This window comes from Muntiacus reevesi, chromosome 2 (genome assembly GCF_963930625.1).
Source record: "Muntiacus reevesi chromosome 2, mMunRee1.1, whole genome shotgun sequence".
In the NCBI taxonomy this organism is placed as follows: domain Eukaryota; kingdom Metazoa; phylum Chordata; class Mammalia; order Artiodactyla; family Cervidae; genus Muntiacus; species Muntiacus reevesi.
Window position 1 is genome coordinate 205,351,069 of NC_089250.1, and position 7,188 is coordinate 205,358,256.

General features: G+C 45.8%; 1 pseudogene; it reads left to right on the plus strand.

Annotated features, from left to right (window-relative positions):
- The first annotated feature begins 266 nt into the window (after nt 1–266).
- On the plus strand, nt 267–5,989 carry LOC136159059 (ATP synthase F(0) complex subunit B1, mitochondrial pseudogene; annotated as a pseudogene).
- The last annotated feature ends 1,199 nt before the right edge of the window (nt 5,990–7,188 follow it).

Genomic DNA, 7,188 nt, shown 5'->3' on the forward strand with positions numbered 1-7,188 from the left:
CCGAGCTTCCTGGCTCATGGGGTACTATCTCACCCTCACAGGAGTTAACCATTCTCTCCCCAAGAGTTCTCACCTGCTTAAGCCTCTCTAGAAGAGAGATGTTTTCAATAGCCCACCACTGATCAGCAAAGTAAAGTGCCACAGCTGTGAGTGAGTAACTTTCTGGGTCTGATCTCCACCATAGAGAGGTACGCTAATTCCAGATTTTCAGGGTCCCCGTACCTCAGATCTAACATGTAATCTTCAGCAGAATTTTCCAGTTCCTCATGACTGCATCCACAGAGAATGCCATCGGCCACAACAAGTCTCTGGGCATTCTGGTATCACCAAAAACGAATGGGACACCTGGTGGGTCCCCAGATCTACTTTTCGTTACCCAGGACTTGGGGAGGGGTGCTGAGTCTTGACTCCCCTAGTCCCTGTCTTCCCCCGCATATAGAACTTAAGTTCCAGGGGAGATTCTCTGTCTCTGGGTCGTACCTCTCCTCAGGTCCCTCTTAGGGCACTCGTTTTTCCAGTGCCCCTGTTCTCTGCAGTAGGCGCACTGATCTTTTTTTAGGGCCTGCTTTTTTTGGTTTCTCCTTTTCTCTCGTCCAGGGGTCTCGAGGTTCCCTCAATTCTGTCTGGGCTAGCTCCCTCTGGTTCTTCCGCTTTTCCCTCATTCTATATTCTCTATCTTCCTTCCTGATCTTCTCAGCTAATTCCCTTTCCTCCAGTCGAATTTGTTCTTCCCTTTCTTCTGGGGTCTCCCTATTATTAAATACCTTTTAAGCTGCTTTCAATAAATCCTGTATCATCTGTTCTCCCAATCCCTCTATCTTTTGTGCTGCCTGATTTACAAACACTAACAGGACTGCAGCACGTGACTCCTCAGCCTGGGGGTCCATAGGTGTATATTGCATGAAAGCTTCCATTAGCCTCTCTAGGAAGGTTGCCGGGCTTTCAGTGGGCTCTTGCCTTACTAAATTTACCTTCGCCAAATTTGTCGGCTTTCTTGCTGTGGCCCTCAGGCCAGCAATCAGAGTCTGGCGGTACACTCGGAGACGCTCCCTACCTTCCGCTCGCTCAAAATCCCAGTTAAGCTGCAACAGAGAAAACCCCTCGTCCAAGAGATGAGGCTGGGCGATTGGCCTCCCGTCGGCCCCTGGGACCCGTTTCCGCTTCTGCCAAAATTCGCTCCTGCAACAGCTGCTGACAATCGTAGCGAAAGGAGAGTTTCACCTGGTTGGGCTCTAGTTACTGAGGCTCACTTATTGTAGGGCCTTCAGAGTCCGCCAGAGTGTAGCCCTGGCCGGGACTCATCAATTGCGCCCACAAACGTTCGCCTGTTCACTGAAACTCGAGTCAGAGTAGGAACGAGACCAGAGACAATGCCAGCACACACACAAACACGGACAAACACGGAGAGTAGAAGGCAAACACACGGACAGACAAACGTCCGCCGATAACAGCGCTGAGTTTTTTCCGGGCCCCCTGACCAGACCAGACCAGACTTGGGATCAGGAGAGAAGCTCTCCTTCCCACAAAGCCGGCTGCCTTCCAGCGCGCTCGCTGGCCTTGGCCTTAGGCCGGCTAGAGAAAGCTTTCTCCTGTGCCAGATACCTCCCTTGCTTTACAGCAGGGCCCCAGAATTACTCTGGGCTTCCTGTCCTGCCTCAGACAATGCCGACACGCACACCAAAGACAAACACACGGACAGCTAACAACACAGCGCTGGGTTTTCGGGCCCCCTGAGTTTTCCTGAGCACCGGTGCTATTATCTATCCTTCCCTTCTGTCCTGGAAGTGTTCTCTTCCCCCGGTAAAGGGATCCCGGACGAGCCCCCAAATGTTATGCCCGATGTCCGAATCCCCGAGCGGGAAGAGAGAAGGCTTCCAAGACAATGCAACTCGCAGGAAGGGAAGTTTATTACTGACTCGAGTCAGGACTCCCTGCCGCAACCAACGCAGTGGTGCGGCTCAGAGAGCCCCGAGCCCAACCTGTTACACAAATTTATAGAGTGAGAAGCGGATTGGTTACACATTTGCAAAACAATTTCATTGGTCAATACTTTCGCGCAGGCGGGACTTTCCAGGGGGTTTCCGCCCCGTTCCTAATTTCCTAATTGGCAAACATCGGTGAAAGCTAATTGGTCCTAATTGGCAAACAGTGGTCATTGTTAAGCGAAAGCTACCTGATAGTAGGAAGGCCTACTCCTAATCTAAGTTGCATTACTTCTGCTCGCCTTACACCCACAAGTTTCAATCCAGTGCAGCCAACTAAATAAATATTTAAAGAAAAGAAAAAGGGAGGACACAAAGTCCTTGTGTCCAGGAGCCCCACAGGGCCCTGGACCGAGGGAAGGCCAGATCTCCACACTGAGTCTCATTCTAGATTTCAGTGGAGAAAAGAATCCCCTGGGTTACTGTTACAAATAGAGATTCCTGATTCAATCAGACATTCCGTAGGTCCTAGGGAGCCACTAGCAGTAATGAACCCGCCTGCCAATGCAGGAGACTTAAGAGATGTGGATTTGATCCCTGGGTCAGAAAGATCCCCTGGCGGAAGGCACAGCAACCCACTTCAGTATTCTTGCCTGGAGAATCCCATGGACGGAGGAGTCCAGTGGGTTGCAGTCCGTAGGGTTGAAAAGAATTGGACACAATTGAAGCGACTTAGCAAACATGCTCCAACCACTAATGCCAAAGAAGCTGAAATTGACTGTTCTATAAAGATCCACAAGATTTTCTAGGACTAACGGCAAAAGAAAAAAAAAAAAACCAGATGTAAAGATGTCCTTTACATCATTGTGAATTGGAATGCAAAATAGGAAGTCAAAAGATATCTGAAGTAACAGGAAGTTTGGCCTTGGAGTACAAAATGAAGCAGGACAAAAGCAACAGAGTTTTGTCAAGAGAACACACTGGTCATAGCAAACACTCTCTTCCAACAACACAAGAGACAACTCTACACACGGACATCACCAGATGGTCAGTACTGAGATCAGATCGATTTTCTTCTTCTCAGCCAAAAATGGAGAAGCTCTATACTGTCAGTAAAAACAAGTCGTGGAGTTGACTGTGGCTCAGATCATTGGCTCCTTATGCAAAATTCAGGCTTAAATTAAAGAAAGTAGGGGAAACCACTAGGTCATTCAGGTGTGACCTAAATCAAATCCCTTATAATTACACAGTGAAAGTGAAAGTCGCTCAGTTGTGTTTGACTGTTTGTGACCCCATAGGCTATACAGTCCATGGAATAATACTGGGATGGGTAGCCTTTCCCTTCTCCAGGGTGTCTTCTCAACACAGGGAACGAATCCAGGTCTCCCGCAAGTCACGTGGATTCTTTCCCAGCTGAGCTATCAGTGATCATACAGTGGAGGTGACAAATAGATTCAAGGAATTAGATCCGATAGACAGAATGCCTGAAGAACTATGGACAGAGGTTTCTAACATTGTACAAGGGGCAGTGACCAAAACCATCTGCAAAAAAGGAATGCAAGAAGGCAAAGTGGTTGCCTGAGGAAGCTTTACAATTAGCTGAGGAAAGAAAAGAGGTGAAAAGCAAGGGAGAAGAGAAGGAAAGATATACCCAACTGATTGCAGAGTTCCAGAGATCTGCAAGGAGAGATAAGAAGGCCTTCTGAAATGAACGATGTAGAGAAATCTGAAAACAATAGAATGGGAAAGACTATAGAGATCTCTTGAAGAAAACTGGAGAGATCAGGGGAACATTTCATGCAAAGATGGGCAAGAACAAGGGCAGAAAATGTAAGGACCTAACAGAAGCAGAAGAGATTAAGAAGAGGTGGCAAGAATACACAGTCGAACTACAAAAAAGGTCTTAATGACCCAGGCAACCACGATGGTGTGGTCACTAACCTAGAGCCAGACATCCTGGAGCGTGAAGTCAAGTGGTCCTTAGCAAGCATGCCTATGAACAAAGCTATCGGAGGAGACAGAATTCTAGATGGAGCTATTGAAAAGGCTAAAAGATGATGCTGTTAAAGTGCTGCACTGAATATGTCAGCAAATGTGGAAAACTCAGCAGTGGCCCCAGGACTGGAAAGCGTCAGTTTTCATTCCCATCCCAAAGACGGGCAGTGCCAAAGATATTTCAGATTACAGTACAATTGCATTCATTTCATGTGCTAGCAAAGTTATGCTCAAAATCCTTCAAGCTAGGCTTCAGCAGTCTATGAACTGAGAACTTCCAGATGTATAAACTAGGTTTAGAAAAGGCAGAGGAACCAGAGGTCAAAGTGCCAACATTAGCTGGATCATAGAGAAAGTAACGGAATTCCAGAGAAAAAATCACTTTTGGCTTCAATGATTACTGGAAAGCCTTTGACTGTGTGGATCACAGCAAACCATGGAAAATTCTTAGAGCTGGGACTACCACACCAACTTACCCGTTTCCTGAGAAACATGTATGAGGCTCAATAATGAACAACCAACTGGTTCAAAATTGAGAAAGGAGCACAACAAGGCTATATACTGTTCCTCTGTTTATTTCATTTTATGCAGAGTACATCATGCAAAATGCAGGCTGGAGGACTCACAAGCTGGCATCAGTATGGCCAGGAGGAATATCACAAACCTCAGATAAGCAGATTATACCACCCTAGTGGCAGAAAATGAAGAGGAACTAAAGAGTCTCTTGATGAGAGTGAAAGAGGAGAGAGAAAAACCTGGCTTATAACTCAACATTCAAAACACTAAGATCACGGCATATGGTCCCATCACTTCATGGCAAGTAGAAAGGGAAAAATTGGGAGCAGTGACAGATTTTATCTTCTTGGGCTCCAAAATCACTGTGGATGGTGACTGCAGCCATGACATTAAAAGATGCTTGTTCCAGTCGGGGTCACTGTGGCGGGTTGATTGCTTTTGGACTCTACCTGAGAATCCGCCGCCGCAGCAGCCCCCTCTCTGAAGAACGCAGCCCTCCTGTGTCCAGGGGCATTGCAGGCAGCGAGGATCCTGCACACAGGGCATCCAAGTCTTGCCCCTGTACCACCTCTTCCTGAACATGGCAGAAAAGTTCGGTTTGGGCTGATCCCTGAGGAGTTCTTCCAGTTTCTTTATCCTAAAACTGGTGTAACAGGACCCTATGTGCTTGGAACCGGGCTTATCTTATATTTACTCTCCAAAGAAATATATGTGATAACTCCAGAGACCTTTTCTGCCATATCAACAATAGTGCTCCTTGTCTACGTGGTTAAAAATTATGGTGCCTCTGTTGGGGAATTTGCTGATAAACTCAATGAGCAAAAAATTGCCCAACTGGAAGAGGTGAAACAGGCATCCATCAAACAAATCCAGATGCTATTGATATGGAGAAGTCACAGCAGGCACTGGTTCAAAAACACCATTAGCTTTTTGATGTCCAAAGGAATAACATTGCTATGGCATTGGAGGTTACTTACCGGGAACGGCTGCATAGAGTATACAGGGAGGTAAAGAATTGCCTGGACTACCACATCTCTGTGCAGAATATGATGTGTCAGAAGGAACAAGAGCACATGATAAACTGGGTGGAGAAGTGTGTGGTGCAGAGCATCTCTGCACAGCAGGAGAAGGAAACAATCGCCAGCTGCATTGCAGATCTAAAGCTGCTCGCAAAGAAGGCTCAAGCTCAGCCAGTTCTGTAAACACATCTATCCCCATTAAGACAGCTAGAAACAGTTAACTGACTAAATGGAAACTAGTCAATGTGATAAAATCTTTCTATATTGCTATCTACTGAAGTTACAGTTTACCTTTACTATAAATGAAAAGTTTTGAGTCTGATATAATGAGAGAATTACAACAATCTGTTGGCCAGTAAGATTTTTCTCTAATCCCTCTTGCTGTACATTTTGAGTTGTCCTGTGATCACTTTTAAATAAGCAGTTTCTTTGAATAAAATTTGGTACCTGGCTAAAAATTTTCAAAATTAGAGTTAAAATTTGTAATTAGTTCAGCCATCTTAACAATAAAATGACAGCTGAAAAAAAAAAAAAAAAGATGCTTGCTCCAAAAAATAAATAAATAAAAAATAAAAGATGCTTGTTCTTTGGAAGGAAAACTATGACAAACCTAGACAGCATATTAAAAAGCAAAGACATCACTTTTCTGACTAAAGTCCATATAGGCAAAGCTATGGTTTTTCCAGTAGTCATGTATAGATGTAAGAGTTAGACTGAAAAAAAAAAAAAAAAAGAGTTAGACTGACCCTTGCTTAACAAAATCAAGTGTAATTCAGATCATTCTAATGGAAGAGAGAGCTTTAGGCAGCTGAGACCTAAGCCCTCAGGGCTTCCTAATATCTGTGTATGACCAGTTAAGAGTTTAGGGCTGCCCTGGGCTTCCCAGATGGCGCTAGTGGTAAAGAACCTGCCTGCGAATGCAGGAGATATGAGATATGGATTCTACTAAAACATCTCAGCATGGACTGAATAATAGTGCGAACTTAGTTGCTCTGTGGCATATGGGATCTCAGTTCCCCAATCCACCACTTCACCTGCACTGGAAGGCTGATTCTGAACCAATGGCCCACCAGGGAAGGCCCTCCTCTCTGCTTTCTGTGTGGTGTCCCACGTGACCAACAAAAGAGAGCCCTCATTGCCTGTCTTCTAGTGGGCGCTTGCCCACATAATCCTCTACATGACGGCTGTCCCTTCCACGAGGAGCCACAGAAAGCTGTGTTTGTCATTAGGGCTGTTTACAGGCATTCCCAGGGAGTGCTAGTGGTAAAGAATCCGACTACCAACACAGGGGATGTAAGATATGTGGATTTGATCCCTAGGTCAGAAGAAAACGACATGGAAAACGACATGGCAACCCATTCCAGTGTTCTTGCCTGGAGAATCCCATGGACAGAGGAGCCTGGAGGGCTACAGTCCATAGTTGCAAAGACTCGGACAAGAGTGAAGTTACTTATCAGGCACTCACAGGCATTCTAGTTCTTTTCCTTCCAGGCTGAAAGTGGAAAGAGTTCCTGTCTCCGCCCACTGTGAAATTATGGAAAGCTATGGATTAGTCAATACACTGTGAGTACAACTGTCCTGTGTCAATTCTGGGCAGACTCTATAGAAGCCAGGCCATGTTTCACCAAGTCCTCCTCCCTCTATTCATCGGTGATTGGATGGTGATTATGGAAGCTCATATCCAGGTGGAGCCTCTTCCCTTGGCCTTAATCCCTGGGGAACTAGAGTGAGCAGAC